Genomic DNA, 16,775 nt, shown 5'->3' on the forward strand with positions numbered 1-16,775 from the left:
CCTCTATACCTTAACCTCACAGAGGATGTCATGGTTAGAAGAGGTACTTATTTGTCCCCGGACCACACAGCAAGCTTGCATTCCTATTTTGTGTTTCTGGCCCAGACTCCTAAGCTGGGTGCACTGGATTTCCCCAGTGCGGTCTGCTCTCTTGGTTGTTGTTAACAATTAAGATTTTACAGCCTGGGATCGAGCCCCACATCGGGCTCTCTGCTCAGCGGAGAGCCTGCTTCTTCCTCTCTCTCTCTGCCTGCCTCTCTGCCTACTTGTAATCTCTGCCTGTCCAAAAAAAAAAAAAAAAAAGATTTTACAGCCTGTATTGATTTGTTTGAGGGAGGGAACAGCAGCTTTGCGTGTCCTTTGCTGTGATTGGAGGAATGAGCTTTCAGCCTCCGTAATAATGCACAACAGCTGCTGAAGAACATCTCATTCTAAGTGACACCACATTGGAAATGGAGAACCAGCCTCCACAGTCATTTGTACAGTCATTTGTATGATTGAATTTCCCATTTTGAGGGAGGCAGATGACATTTTTATCTAAAAACAATTTAGCCTTCTTTCTGTGTTAAGGAGGAACAAGATCTACCAGCAGAATACAAAACAGGTTATAGAAAAAGGGAGAAGGTCTTGATGGGAGGAAATGAAGCAAACCAAACAAAACAATAAAGTGGGGAATTTGCATCCACCTGTTTTTGTACACAATGATAACAAAATAACTGGTTTTTTTCCTCAAATTTCCTTAAATTGGCTCCACCAGAGTGATCATAATAAAGTTGGGGACAGCCAAAAGTTTAATTTGTATTTATTACATGGTTGAATTTCTGGGCATTTGAGCAGCTTGGGAAACAGGAGAACTGTTAAGGAGAGAAGTAAGAGCTGTTCTGAGACATCATGGATTCCCTTGCCACCAGACCTTGAACCATTTAGAACTGTTGTCCACTGGCTGAACTCTAGCAGTGGATGGCATACTTTTAATTTGTTGTCACTACTGAGGTGGTGTTAGACCGTATTCTATCAGTTGTGGTATCTAAATCAAAAAGGGCATTGTCATGGGGAAAAGCTGGGTTGTAGACGTAATTCCATATATGGTTCCAAATAATGGCATTTTGGGAGAGAATTATGAATCTGAACCACCAAATCTAATAATGTTTGCTGTAACATCTGAGCTATTTGTGTTGTGTTTTCCAAATTTCCAAATTCCTTTCTATGCTTACTCTTTTAGAATTTCTCAGAAGTTCTTTTAAGAAAGAAAAGATCTTTTCCCCTGACTTCCCCCAGGTCTTCTGTACACCTCTATACATTTCACAGATATGGAGTCAGAGGGTTGGACCCTGTGACTCCAAATTGGGAGATTTCTAGGAATCACTCTAACTACATCTTCCTCATAATCTGTTTTATTTCCTTTTTAGTTGAACATGTGTTGGACATTCTAAGTTAACCTATATTATACAGGAGCTTATAATACTTGAGTTTGTTATGAAAATAGTTTGAATTCTATTTGAAAACTATAATGTGTTTGCTTATGCCTTAGTGAAAAGGAATAGAGTAACAAGAGCTGATTGTAAAATACAGCTGTGCTAGGTACAAAGTGGTTGCTCAGGGACTCTTTGCAGAGCTAATATAGAGGTGGAAGAGCAGACTGCAACCAGATATCTAAATTCTGCAACCAGATATCTAAATTCCAGAGTGTGTGTATAAGTTGGTAAGATCATTCCTATGACTGTTTCTCTTTGAAGGATGACTTTCTTTCTACTGACATCTCTAAAGAGCAGGAGGAGAGTCATAAAGGAAGAGGTAGCATAATAGAGTGTTCTGTCCTGGGACAACGTCTTTCCCAAAGTTTTTCCATTTTTGTCAACACCATGTGTCCTTCTTGCTCTCAGACATCTGAGAGATGTCTCTCTCCCCCTTCTGTTTATCTTCCAATATCTCCCTGCAGATTCACCACTTTGCAGGTTTTACCTTGCAAAAAACAGGTGCTTCTTTGCTTGTTAAGATCCAGATGTATATTCTTACATCTCAGGCTGATTTTGTGGGTGTTCAAAATGGTTTGATATAGATATTGCAGCTAAATTCAGGGAACCGGTTGAAACGGGGTCCCCTAACCCTCCGCTGTCTTGCCTCCTTCCTTGTCATTGTTTTAAAATCTTTATTCTGTTCTATTGTTCTTGCCTTTTCCTGGAGACTCGAGGTTTGAATATTCTTATTTTGAGTGCCTGGCTTCTGCCTGATCTGAAAAAAATGAATGAGCTAAATACTACACTGCTTGAATAGAGTAAATTCTTCTTCTTTTTTTTTTTTTAAAGATTTTATTTATTTATTTGACAGAGAGAAATCACAAGTAGATGGAGAGGCAGGCAGAGAGAGAGAGAGAGGGAAGCAGGCCCCCTGCTGAGCAGAGAGCCCGATGCGGGACTCGATCCCAGGACCCTGAGATCATGACCTGAGCTGAAGGCAGCGGCTTAACCCACTGAGCCACCCAGGTGTCCCGAATAGAGTAAATTCTTAAACTATGTAATCACAAATTTTAATTTTGAAAACAAACCTGAGTTTGTACTTTATCAATTACTGCATGATAAGATCATTTTCATTGAGGCTGGCTCTAGACAGATCTGGTATCTGAATCATGAACCAGCTGTCACTTATTGGTGTTGGCTAGTGATTTGATCCTTGCCTTCCCTGGTTTTTACTGAGGGCTTGGTAATTTTCTTACCCAGAAGGAGGCTTGGTGAATTTTTGCCCAGCTGGCCAAAACTTGGGAATATAGTTTTTCATCTGTTTTTTGATCTTCAACTTCTCAATATACACTTTTCTTTCCAACCCTTTTTTTTTTTTAATCCCTTCTAGGATAGTCATAACAACTATGTGGTTGTCTCTTTCCATTTTCTTAGCTAAAGCAACATTTTCCATGGATACTGAAGACTTCAGTTGTAACGTACAGAAACACAGTTCCAGCTACCTGAAGGAGGAATTTCCTGGTTCACATTACACACCATAGAAAATCTGGAATCTGACCCCATGGATGATTGGATAGAAGACTCAAAGGTCAATAGGACAACTCTGTCTGTGTCTCTGAGTTTCTTCTCTGCTTCTTTCTGTATGTGAACGTTGGTCTTTGAGGCTAGGTCCTCACAAGTCTCTAATGATGTCCAGATTTAGGCTTACATCTTGATAAGTTCTTTCCTTCTTTTTTTAAGATTTTATTTATTTTCCAGAGACAGAGAGAGAGAGAGTACACACAAGCAGGCAGAGAGGCAGGCAGAGGCAGAGAGAGAAGCAGCCTCCCTGCTGAGCAAGGAGCCCAATGCGGGACTCGATCCCAGGACCTTGAGATCATGACCTGAGCAGCAGTTTAACCAACTGAGCCACCCAGGTGTCCCACATCTTGATAAGTTCTTAACTAGATTTGAAAGAGTGTTCTTTCCTGCCAGCCCCAGCTGGGAAAATCCTGAGGAAAGGCTCTCATTGGCTTGACATATATCACACACTCAACGTAGTCACTGTGGCCGGGGGAAGGGATACAAGGTTTGGCTGACCTGGGCAGGAGTCTACTTCTCCTGATAGAGTATGATGATCTGCATCCCTCAAGAGAGTCACGTGGTTGAAGTGAGTAAGGAACAATTCCCAAGGGAAGGGGAGAGGGGAACAATCTGTGCAGTAGTGAGGTGAGTGTGCATAATAATATAATTATTGACTTACATGCAATAGGTTCTCAATAAATGCTACTAAATGGATGGATTAGTCTTGAGTTTTCCAGCTTTAAAAATGGTTTTGGGACGCCTGGGTGGCTCAGTTGGTTAAGCAGCTGCCTTCGGCTCAGGTCATGATCCCAGCGTCCTGGGATCAAGTCCCACATTGGGCTCCTTGCTCGGCAGGGAGCCTGCTTCTCCCTCTGCCTCTGCCTGCTATTCTGTCTGCCTGTGCTCGCTCTCTCTCCCTCTCTCTCTCTGATAAATAAATAAAATCTTTTTAAAAAATGGTTTTTACTTACTTCTCTTCGTCTAGAGGTGACTGTTTAACCTTTGTCTCATCCCTATTCTCAGTCTGAGGTCTTTCTGCCTAACTTCTCAAGAAATCTTGATGACTCAGAAATAAAGCTACCAGTAAGTCAGGAAATTTACTTGTCTCATTCCTTCTGCAAATTGAAATAGATTCTCTTCCTCAATCTTTGCTACCCCCAGCCTCAACTCTTGGCTCCCCCTTGAACTTTGTGGTTTCTAAAGCCACAGTTAGGAGAGTTTTCTAGAAGAGTTACCCTGTATTCCAGATGGCAAGATTTACTTATGGTATGTAAACACCAATGGCAAAAGTGCAATCACACGTATAGCCTACATTTAGGAACCTAGATTACTAATCACATGGGGATGCCTCCATTTATTGTAAATCCCTGATGTGTTACTGATGACATGTGCAGAACGAGTACTTCCTGAGTCCTATTTCTAACCAACAACAAACATGGAATATCCTGAAGCCAGTTTTTGAGGGGTTTCCTCATTGAACTTTCTTGCCAACTGACTGCCTTATTACAACACAACATGTGGAACACAGACAAAGTTCCGGAAGAGTGATCATTAGTTGACTATAAATAACTGGGAGACAAATGTACGCTGGAAGCACAAGGAGGATTAGCTTGGCAATTAATGTGACAAGAAAAGAAACAGAAATGGATAACTGCTTCCTTCTTAATGGTAAAAATTCAGAGAAATAGAATAATTTCTCAGTGTCTTACAAATAAATTTTATTCTTCTAAAAAACAAGGCAATAAAATCCTTAGGAGAAAAGGAGACTCAGAATCACACCATCTTGCAGCATAACTACAAACAAGAAACTCAGATAATTTCAAATAGAAACACATGGTATACAGCATTACCACTGCTGTCTGAAACCAACAGAAGAATTTAAAATATTGATTCTGGCAACACTGGTATGACTTTCCATTACAGCAAAGTTACTGAAATGGAAACATGGACTGCCGTTTTGCAAAAAGCATAATCTCAAAAATATGGCCATGTGGAGAATAAGAACATGCAGACATTGGACTCTTTATTTTTTCTCTATTATTGTTAGCTTCTCAGAATTCACAAAAACAAAACAAAACACTTCATTAGCATTTACTAAAATGGAAAAAATAAGAATCTCCTATCTGGTATGTCAGATTAGTCATTCAGAAAAATGCAAATTAAAACAATTTGTGGGAGAAATGTGATATTCTGTGAATATATCTAACAAGCTTAAAAAGGAAAGTGCTAGAGAATAAAAGGAAGCTTATAATATTAATAGCTGACATGAGTTGTCCAAAAATATCAGTATTATTAAATAACACTGATTTATGGTTAATTCAAAACACTAAATTTTAATTATATTTTTTTAAAGATTTTATTTATTTATTTGACAGAGAGAGAGATCACAAGGAGGCAGCGAGGCAGGCAGAGGTGGGGGAGCAGGCTCCTTGCTGAGCAGAGAGCCCCATGTGGGGCTTGATCCCAGGACCCTGAGATCATGACCTGAGCTGAAGGCAGAGGGCTAACCCATTGAGCCACCCAGACACCCATTACTTATATTTTTTAAAGCAAAATATATTTCAAGACAAAATCATGAAAACTAAAAACTCAAGAAAATTTCAAATGCCAAACCAAATAAACTGTTTGTGAGATTAAGACTGTTTTTCCCCAAAGAAAGTCATATTTTAAATGTACATGTACTGTATTTCTGTCATTATAAGAAAGGGTGTGAATCTTGGGATTCATGTCTAGAAGATGAGTATTGGCATTTCCTCAGATAATTCCCAATCATCCAAAACAACTGAAGGGTAGGGATTAAAGTTAAAAGAAAGAAAGACTTCAAACTTCAGCAGTCATGGAGATGATGGCTGTGACCAAAGCTACAGCATTCATAGGCAGTGGGAAAAGGAGTGACGTGTTGTACAGGGGTTTTTTATATGGTGCCCACTCTCACTGGTTGTATGAAGGGAAATCATGAGTTTATTTCAGTAGTGTGTGAATTCCTGGAACATTTGCCCTCAAAGAGACCTTTGATGGGCTCTCACCCCACACTGGACAGATAGGTAGACCAAAATGGGCTGAAAGGTTAACTCCACGTACAGCATCTGTTCAACTCTTGCTGGCTGATGACCATTTATAGATGAGAGTTCTAGTTCTCAGCACCACAAACACAAAATCTCTGGGGGCCCTGCCTCTGGAAATGAAGCATAGGTTTAGTTTTCATTTTACAGATTTTCATTTTCTGTCTTTTAAAGAGTGGCTTCAAATCTATACTATAGAAAATATGTGCTTTGAAGAAATCTAGCCAAGGTTTTTCCTATAACTTGCATTTTGGATTAGCCCATGGGCCATAGTGAATTTTAGAGGTGAATTATAGAATCCCAGTATATTTGCATTTAAAAGGCCTTAGAAATAATTTAAAAGCCTATCTTCTTTTTCACTTATTTTATTTTATTTCTTTTCAGTGTTCCAGAATTCATTGTTTATGTACCACATCCAGTGCTCCATGCAATGCGTGCCCTCCGCAATACCTACCACCAGGCTTACTCAACCCCCCACTCCCCTCCTGTGTATTATTCATCTGTTGATGGATACTTGGGCTACTTCCATAATTTGGGTATTGTGAATAATGCTGCAATAAATATATAGGTGTGCACATGTCTCTTTGAATTGGTGTTTTTGTGTTTTTGCAGTAAATAGTATTGTAATCACTGGATGATAGGGTAGTTCTATTTTTAACTTTTTGAGGAGCCTCCATACTGTTTTCCAGAATGGCTATACCAGTTTGCTTTCCCACCAACAGTGCAAGAGGGTTCCTTTTTCTCCACATCCTCATCGGTACTTGTTGTTATTTATGTTGTGATAGCTATTCTGACAGGTATGGAGTGTTATCTCATTTGAGTTTTGATTTGTATTTCCCTGATGATGAGTGATGTTGAGCATCTTTTCATGAGTCTATTGGCGGCCATCTTGATGTCTTCTTTGGAGAAATGTCTGTTCATGTCTTCTGCCCATTTCTTGACTGGATTTTTCATTTTGGGGGTGTTGAGTTGATAAGTTCTTTATAGATTTTCAGTCCTAACCCTTTATTGGATATGTCATTTGCAAGTATTTTCTCCCATTCAGTAGATTTTCTTTTAGTTTTGTTGATTGTTTTCTTTGCTGTACAGAAGCTTTTTATTTTGATGTAGTCCTAATTATTATATGTATTTTTTTGCTCTTATTTATTACCTCGCCTCAGGACGTATATCTAGCAATATGTTGATTCAGCCAATGTCAAAGAAATCACTGCTTATAGTCTCTTCTAGGATTTTAATAGTTTCAAGTCTCACATTTAGGTCCTTGATCCATTTTGAGTTTACTTTTGTGTGTAGTATAAGAAAGTGGTTCAGTTTCATTCTTTAGAATGTGCAGTTTTCCCAACACCATTTGTGGGAGAGACTTTTTCCCATTGCATATTCTTTCTTCCTTGGCAAATATTAATTAACCATATAATTATGGGTTTATATCTGGGTTTTCTATTCTGTTCCATTGGTCTGTGTGTCTATTTTCATGCCAGCTTTCTATAGCTTTGTAATACAACCTAAAGTCTGGAATTGTGATACCTCCAGTTTTGTTTTTCTTTTTCAAGATTGCTTTGGCTATTTGGGGTCTTTGTGGTTCTATACAAATTTTAGGATTGTTTATTCTAGTTCTATGAAAAACGCTATTGGTATTTTGATAGGGATTGCATTAGATCTGTAGATTGCTTTAGGCAGTAAGGACATTTTAATAATATCCATTCTTCTAATTCATGTGCGTAGAATGTCTTTCCATTTCTTTGTGTTGTCTTCAATTTCGTCCATCAATATTTTATAGTTTTCAGGGTATAGGCCTTTCACCTCTTTGGCTAAGTTTATTCTTTTTTTTTTTTTTTAAGATTTTATTTATTTATTTGACAGACAGAGATCACAAGTAGGCAGAGAGGCAGGCAGACAGAGAGAGAGAGAGGGAAGCAGGCTTCCTGCAGAGCAGGGAGCCTGATGTGGGGCTCGATCCCAGGACCCTGAGATCATGACCCGAGCCAAAGGCAGCAGCCCAAACCACTGAGCCACCCAGGCGCCCCTGGCTAAGTTTATTCTTAGATATCTTGCTTTTGGTGAAATTTTAAATGAGATTGTTTTGTGAATTTCTCTTCCTGCTGCTTTATTGTTAATGTCTGTATCAGAAGTCTTGTACTGAAGATGCTGGTAATGTGGACTTTCTGTTATGACTCCCACCTCCATGAGTTTGGAAGCTCCCTAAGAAGACAACTATATAAAAGAGATTTTCATGACAGGAACTGCTGCCAGACCCTTATTGGTCTTGCTTGGCTCTAACTTCATATTTCAAAAGCCCAAGTGAGCTCCATGTTTGAAGACAGAATTCATTCATTGTGGAAACTGCCCTAGGAAGGTTGTTGAATATAGGTCAGTCAGTTGAACAGTTGAACAGTCTTTCCTCTAGTCCAAGGGCACTATCCCTCCTCCATTAGTCATAGCTCAGAATATTCACATGGGTGGTATACTGGAATGTTCAGGCTCCAAGGTAAGAAATGCAGATTGGTAGTGGGGAATTTGAGACTGGAAAGGACAAATGTGTGATACTCACTTGTTACCACCTATAACTGGGCCTGAAATTACATACATCCTTCAGTCTATGCATAGGATTCAAACCATGACTTGAAAAGTGTTTAGCATTAACAAAGGACATTGTCTATTCCCAGGATCCCCACTCACCTATACTCTTCTCTCAGGTTAAACAAAGGTACTTCCCCTTGTGCCTGGTGACCTTCCCATAGCAACTAGCTCCTCTTCATCCCCTGATCCCCCTAGCCTTCCCTCTGTACTAGGCAGAGCTGAGTTGAGTTATGGCCAGTGCCTGCCTAGAAAAGGAAATTAGTTTGGTTTTGAGTGGCTTCAGAGGATGAATTTAGAGCCATTCAAACAGTCTGGAATCAACATGGGCTCCCTTGTTGTATATTCACCTTTAGATCTCTATAGGGTGGAATGGAAATCTGGATGACCACTGATTGTAGACATTGCTGAGGAAAAGATGGGCCTCTGGCTTTCTCACCTTTCTTTCAATGCTAGTCTATAACTAAATGATGTCTTTTGTTCATTTAAATCAGTTTAATACTGGATAGAACTTGGGAATTGCACAGAAATAAGCTAAAAATAAGGTAATTATTGAGACGTTCATATCAAATTTATTCCCTAAATGTATGCAAAAAGACAGGGGAAAGTCTAGGCAACTCAGAAATAAAAGAAATTTCTAAAATACTTGTGATCAGAAAATGAATTATCAGCATCCATTTATTGGAAGCACAGAAAGATGAACACTATTTGGCAGATATTCCCAGCATTGTCTAAAAATGAAAAACAAGACCAGAAACGTTTAGCTCATCCTAAGGATGTATTTGTGAATATGTCATTCTTCTGAACTGGTGAACTCTAGAGTCCTGTGGTTTGGTGTATGAGGACTGATTGCTTTACTTAAATTATACAAAGGTTTCATGATTACAATTTGCTTGTCTTTATGGATTTCTCCTAGCAATCCCCATTTTTTGTAAGAAAATACAATCAACAAATAAGTTCTTTTATCTTCAAAAATCTAAATGTTAGGTCAGTAGCAATTTTTTTAGATTTGAAGAGACTTTCTCACTTCTACTTATATAAATAATTCAAGAGTTACTGTTGTAATTGTGGGTCTTTTTTCCCCTTATTTCTTAAAGAAATCTTCTGTTTGTTTTTGAATGATTGAGGGAGAGTAACTGCTATGTTCCTGGCTATATCTAACCTCTGAACCAAAAATTTGGTGTTCTCCCTTTGAATTTGTCACAGCTTACATATTTGGCAATCCACAATGTTTTGTACACTGAAATCCAGAAACCTCAGAAATAAGTCTTGCTTTGTTGTTTAGAGGCTTCAGGATAATAGGCAGTAAGTGTATGCAAATTCTATTACATTCTGGACTGTGTACTCAGGTGGGAAAACATCACAGGTGAGAAGCAGGGGAAAAACAGAACTCACCGTGATGACCAGCACTGCCACATATGATATTCTAGCACAAAATTACTACAAAGCTAGCCTTAGTCAGAAAGTCCTGGATTGAAGGTGCCGGAAAGAAGGGTGGGGATGGGTCCCAAGTGAGGACATACAATTTGCATGTACTATTTCATTTAAGCATCATATTAACCTCTACTGTTTTATAAATGAGGAATCTTGTGTGTCAAGAAATGAAGCAACTTGCCCAAAGAACTAAGAAGTGACAGCAGCAAGATTAAATTCTTGCTATAATATCAGGTTCAGGGGAAGGAATTTACTGGGAGGACAAGTTTATCCTCCTATTAACTGACTCATGAAATTTTGTTGTTTAAATTAAATGAAATTTAGGGGCGCCTGTGTGACTCAGTGGGTTAAAGCCTCTGCCTTTGGCTCAGGTCATGATCTCAGGGTCCTGGAATTGAGCCCCATATTGGGCTCTCTGCACAGCAGGGAACCTGCTTCCCCCTCCCTGCCCCCCGCCCCCGCCTCTCTGCCTACTTGTGATCTCTCTCTCTGTCAAATAAATAATTCTTACAAAAAAATTAAATGAACTTTATTTATATAGTGGTTTTCCAAGTACATTGTTAGAAAAACAACTATTTTTGAAGCTTTCATGGTTGTTCAGTGGTTCTGGAATGTTTTATTTTAGTTTCATTCATGAAATGGAGTTCTACTGTTGATAAAATGCTTGTCTTATAAACCAATGCCTAGAAAATCATGAAATTATCTGTTTAAATTATTACCAGTTAATTTCATATGTAAATGTAATGCATTGCACCTTACAAAGGAAGGAATCAATGGGGGGGGGAACCTCTCTTTTGTTATTCTACAATTAGAATTCTGTCACCGTCTCATTTGTTGCCTCTTTTAAGCAATATTTATTGAAAGAATTCATGTTCTTTGATTACATCTGAACATGCTCTCTTCAACCCACTCCAGTCATGTCTACTTTAGGTTGTCACTACTTTATTGGCCAAATTGAGCCAGCCAAATTCAAGGTCTTTTTTTTCTTTCTCTCATTTTATGTGACCTCTCAGAAACATTCAGCATAGATGACAGCTCCATTCTGCAAACCCTTTCCTTCCTTATCTTCAAGGATACCACACATTCACCTGGTGTTCCTTTTGCTTCCTTCCCTAACACCTTTTTCTCAGTGTACAATGCTGATCTCCCTCCTCAGTTTGGCCCCTAAATATCGGAGAGGGCTGCACTGTCCTCTCTGTTTCTCTTAGTCCTCCTCTTGAGTCCACAGACTTAAATATTATCTACAGGCTGAATAACTGACCCCTACCTTTAATTCAGATTCATATATTCAGACTCTCACTTGATATCACTACTGAGAAGTCTAACAGATCCTACATTTAACATGCCCAAAATAAAATTCCTGACCTTTCCCCTCTCAAACTATCCCTTGTCTATCTGGCCCATCTTGGTAAGTGACAGCATTGTTTACCCAGTTGTTCAGAGTGAAAACATGGGAGGCATCCTTGACTCATTTTTCCTTTACTTCCTACAGCCAATTTTATCAGCAGGTCCTCTCAACTTTATCTCCAAAATATATCCTTAGTCACTTTACCTATCTCCAACACTCCTGTTGATATTCTAGTCCAAATAACCATAATTTCTCATCAGTTACTATCCCACCCTTCTGCTTCCACTCTTCCCCCTTCTTGAATAATCTATTCTCCAAACCATACATAGCTTAGGGATTCTCAACCTCAGCACTACTGATATTTCAGACTAGCTGTGTGTCGTGGGGGTTATCCTGGGCATTATTGGATGTTTAGCGGCATCCCACTGGATGTTAATAGGGCTCCCCCCTTGTGATGACCAAAAAGTATCTCTACACATTAACAAATGTTGCTTGAGGGGGCAACAAAATCACTCTATGCTGAGAACAACTGCCTAGCCAGAACGATTTTTATCTAAAACATGAATCATGATTAATTATGATATAAATATTAAAAAATGAAATAATAAAAAGATTATGTCACTTCCTCCTTTAAACCCTCCACGACTCCCTCTGTCTTTCATCATGTCTAGGAAGGCTCTGCGTGATCAAGCCCCATGTCAGCTTCAGCTTGACTTTCAGGTCCTCATTGGCCTTGTTTCTGTTCCTCACATGAATTAAGCTCATTCTCACCTCAGGGCATCATACTTCCTATTCCACCTAGAATGCCTCTTCCACAACTTCTGATCTTCTTCCTTACTCCTTTCTCCCTTTCTCCACATATTGGATTCAGCTTTTTAGCAAGCCCTGCCCTCACCACTCTACTTTACATTTTCAGATCTGCTTTCTTCATAGCATCTACAGTTACCTGAATTCAGTTTATGTATATATTTGCTTGTCCGTCTCCCTGCCTACAACATAAAGAGGAAGCCTCTAGTCTGTTGTAGAGCCCTGTTCCACCTCCGGCACTTAGATCTGTGCTCTGCACACAGATTAAGGCCAGAGAAATATTCATTGAGTTTTAAAATTTTTCATGTCTTGGCTTAACATACTGATACAGTTATGTGTGAAGCTTCACAGTCTAATGTTTGCAAGTTTTTTTTAATAGAACAGGATGCTAGCCACACAAAGCTTAAATGAATTCCTGTGTTTGATGAGACAAGTGTGGAGAATACCTCTTTGGTAAGGAAAGCTGCCAACATGATTGGATTGTGACTGGAGCCCAAATGCCAATAACTAAAGTTTGGCAAAGTTAACACCATGAAATTCATCTTTTTCAAGTGACCTAGGCTGTGTTGAAACCCATTCCCAGAGGTGAAAGCCTAATGAATCTATCTATTGTGCCATTGAGCCTTCTGTTTGATAGAAGTTTTGTCAGGGGAATGAGGTATTGACGTTTTAATGTCTGTGGATTATGTTAATGTGCTTAACTATATTGATCTGTTCAGCATTCTGTACTTGCTTTGGCTGCCATCCCAAAAACTCCAAGAGAAGGAAGTGTCCAGATGGCCATAACATGGTCTATGAAAAGGGATCAAAGAAGTAGCACATCACTGTAATTCATAAAATATTAGTCATCAAATTTTGACACCTCACTTAAGCCACAAGCCTAATGGGAAGGTGCTTAATGAGCTAAATTAATCCTACCACTGACAAAAATCCATGTGTGTGACAAGAATGAGGACTTTGCAGCTGACCTGCAGTCTAGGAGTAACTTTCCATGGGTGAGTCCTTGGGTTCTGCCATTCAGGCAAGGACCTCAGAAGTAATGCAGGAATGGGTCACACAGACAAGAGGCACAGAGCATGGGCAGGTCCAGACAGGCCTGGTAACAGAACCAAGACAAGAATTAGTGGAATGAAAATTTCAGGATCTGAAATTGGATAGCTCTAGATTAACCCCCCCTATTCTGCCAGTTACTGATAACTTACCGGCATGCCTACCTGTTGGTTACTTTATTTCCTTATACCTTCATTTTTTTCACCTGTAAAATGAAGGAAATAATGTTGCTTCTCTCCTAACATGGTAAGAGAATAAACTATGCTAATGTAAAGTACTTGGACTAGAAGAGGCATACAGGTCTTTCCTTTTATTTTTTTTTTTCCATTCCCTTCCAGACTTTGTAGCATCTGTTCTAATTAAGACACTATGTGCGTTACCTACCTGACCTTGAAACAGCAAAGACCTTCAAAGAGGGAGCCCAGAGTCAATCTTCTGTTCTTAGCAGCTTTTGTCAGCTGCCTCAGAGGAAAGATTAGCCTATGTGAGTTGCTGACATTGAGTTACCCTCTGTTCTGTAAAGGTGATCTAAGGTTTGGCAGGAGCTGTTGGGGAGGGAGTGCTTGGGGAGCATCTGTGCCCCCCTGCCAGCCCACAGGAGAAGAGCAGGGAACAGCAGACCCCTGTCCTGCCAAGCTATCCCCATCACAGATGCCACAGACACTTTACGGCCATTATAATAAACACTGAGTCTGCCAGCCCTGGCTTCATGAGACGAGGGGATAAACAATAGCTAGCAGATGAAATAACATGGGACATTTTATATTCAAGTTTGAGAGTTTAGTAGAAACTGAGAGCATCATAAATAAAAAGGACTTCAGTAGACTTTAATAAAGCAAACAGACCAAGGAGTCATTCATTTACAATATGAAAGATTTGTTTTCCAGGGCAATCATGCAAAAAGGCTTAGCCTACCCTGCAGATGAAAAACTAGCTTGACCCTATCCTGCCCAGCTGAATGAACTCCACAAACAGGATTTTCAAAGTGCTCTTTTTCAATTAATGTTTTAATATTTTGAGCCCTTTCATGGAAATTATAGCTTTAACTATTCAAGATGACTTAGCGACTGCCTGATTCACAAATGCACCCAAGCAATGCCAATGGCCTTTGCAAATTAGATTTTTAAAATAATTCACATGGTGGCTTTTTAATGTACTCAAGTGCTTCCCATATGCTGCCTTCTAGCCTCATTCTGAAGCACAGATTTTTCAGAGCCTAGTACACATTTCAACTCTTCTTTCATACTTGCCCCCTTCTTTTTTAGTAATTTCAACACCACTTTTCTTTATCATGTAATGAAAAGAGAACCACCGGGCTCAGGATGAGGAGATGTCAGTATTAAAACTTCCTTCCCATTGAGTCTCAGATCATCACCAAATCTTCAACCCTCTCTCATCATTTTGCTTCTTATATTGTTTCTTTAGTGTCTTGCTGTTTTGATCCACTCTATACACTGTGACAGAAGTATTTTAAAAAATAATAAAAAGGTTTTATTTGTCAGAGAGAGAGAGGAGCAGACTCCCCCCTGAGTGGGGAGCCCTACGTGGGTCTCGATCCCAGGACCCTCAGAACCATGATCTGAGCCAAAGGCAGACTGACCCACCCAGGCATCCCAAAAGTATTCTTAAAACATTGCTTTTACCACATTGTTCCCAGGTCAGGAGATATAAGAGCACCCTGCTGCCTCTAATCCAAACCTTTAACTCCACATCCTGAATTTCCTCTCCAATTTAAAAAAATAGACTATTATTTCTTTATTTACTTATTTATTTTTAAACACTTTATTTATTTAACAGAGAGAGCGCAGAAGCAGGGGGAGCTGCAGGCAGAAGGAGAAGCAGGCTCCCCTCTGAGCAAGGGTCCCCATGTGGCACTCGATCCTAGTACTCTGGGATCATAACCTAAGCAGAAGGCAGACACTTAACTGACTGAACTACCCAGGCGTCCCAAAAAATAGACTATTTTTTTTTGAGTAGTTTTAGGCTCATAGCAAAATTCAGAAATTATAAAGAGATCCTATACATTCCTTGACCTCACACATGCACAGCCTCCTCCACTATCAACAATCTGCACCAAACTGGTGATTTGTTAACATTGACACATTATCACCCAAAGTCCATAGAAGGTTCACTCTTGATTTGCACATTCCTCACACATTCCAAAGAATGTATCCACAAATGTACAATTATGTATATCCACCATTGTAGTGGGATATAAAGTAGTTTCACTGCCCTAAAAATCTTCTGTTTCCTGCTTATTTTTCCCCTGCCTCTTCCCTAATTCCAGGCTACCACTGATCCTTTTACCTTCTCCATAGTTTTTCCTTTTCCAGAATGTCATAAAGTTGGAATAATACATCATGCAACCTTTCCAAATTGGCTTTTTTCACTTAGTAATGGGCATTCAAGTTTTCTCCATGTCTTTTTGTACTTTTTAATGCTGAATAATATATTCCATTGTCTGGATGTGCCACAGTTTATTTATCCATTCACTTATTAAGGGACATCTTGGTTACTTCCAAGTTTTCACAATTTTGAATAAAGCTGCTGTAAACATCTGTGTGTAGGCTTTGTTTGGACGTAAGTTTTCATCTCATTTGGGTACATCCCAAGGAGTGCAGTTGCTGAAATGTATGACAAATATATGGCTGGTTGGCTGGTTGGTTTTTTGTAAGAAACCACCCAAATTGTTTCCAAAGTGGCTGATCCAATATGCATTCCTACCACCAGTGAATTAGAGTTCCTCTTGTTCCACATCCTCACCAGGATTTGGTGTTGCCAATGTTTGGGGTTTTCTTTATTCTAATAGGTGTGCAGTGTGACTGTTAAACCCCTCTTATAATTGACCTTGTCTTTGCAAATTTATTTTTACTCTTCTCAAACAGGAACATCCTACTGTTGTGTAGCTTGTGTTCTGGGCTCCCACTGGCCTCTGTCCCAGCTCTTTGTTTTTGCTCATGTTTATCACCACATGAAACTCTACCCTCTTCTTCTGTGCCAAATATATCTATGCCCTTCTTTATGGGATTTTCTTGACTGCACCAGACATAATTTTTTTCCCTTTGCTATGAATTTCTCTAAAGATATTGTTCTCAACCTTCAGGAACTTTAAGAGGTACTAATGGCTGGGTTCTATCCCCAGAGATTCTCATGTTTTTGAGCTGGGTGCAAGACTTTTTAAAGTCTCCTGGTGACTCTAAATGTGCTGCTAATGTTAAAAACAAGCACTAGGACTTGCAGTCCTCACCGGACAAATACTTTACTGTATACTAAGTACACTGCATAATGAATATCAACACTGGTAATTTTTTAAAGCTCCCCAGGTAATTCCAATGTATAGTTAAGGTTGAGAATCACTGGCATTCCACCTTACAATTTGCTTCAGTATTATCTATCTTATCTAGCTAACTAGATTGATAGTTAATAAATGGTGTTTCTACTTTTTGTTTGCTGATCCCATTCCACTCCTCCATCCTTAAC

Source organism: Mustela nigripes, chromosome 12 (assembly GCF_022355385.1).
Source record: "Mustela nigripes isolate SB6536 chromosome 12, MUSNIG.SB6536, whole genome shotgun sequence".
In the NCBI taxonomy this organism is placed as follows: domain Eukaryota; kingdom Metazoa; phylum Chordata; class Mammalia; order Carnivora; family Mustelidae; genus Mustela; species Mustela nigripes.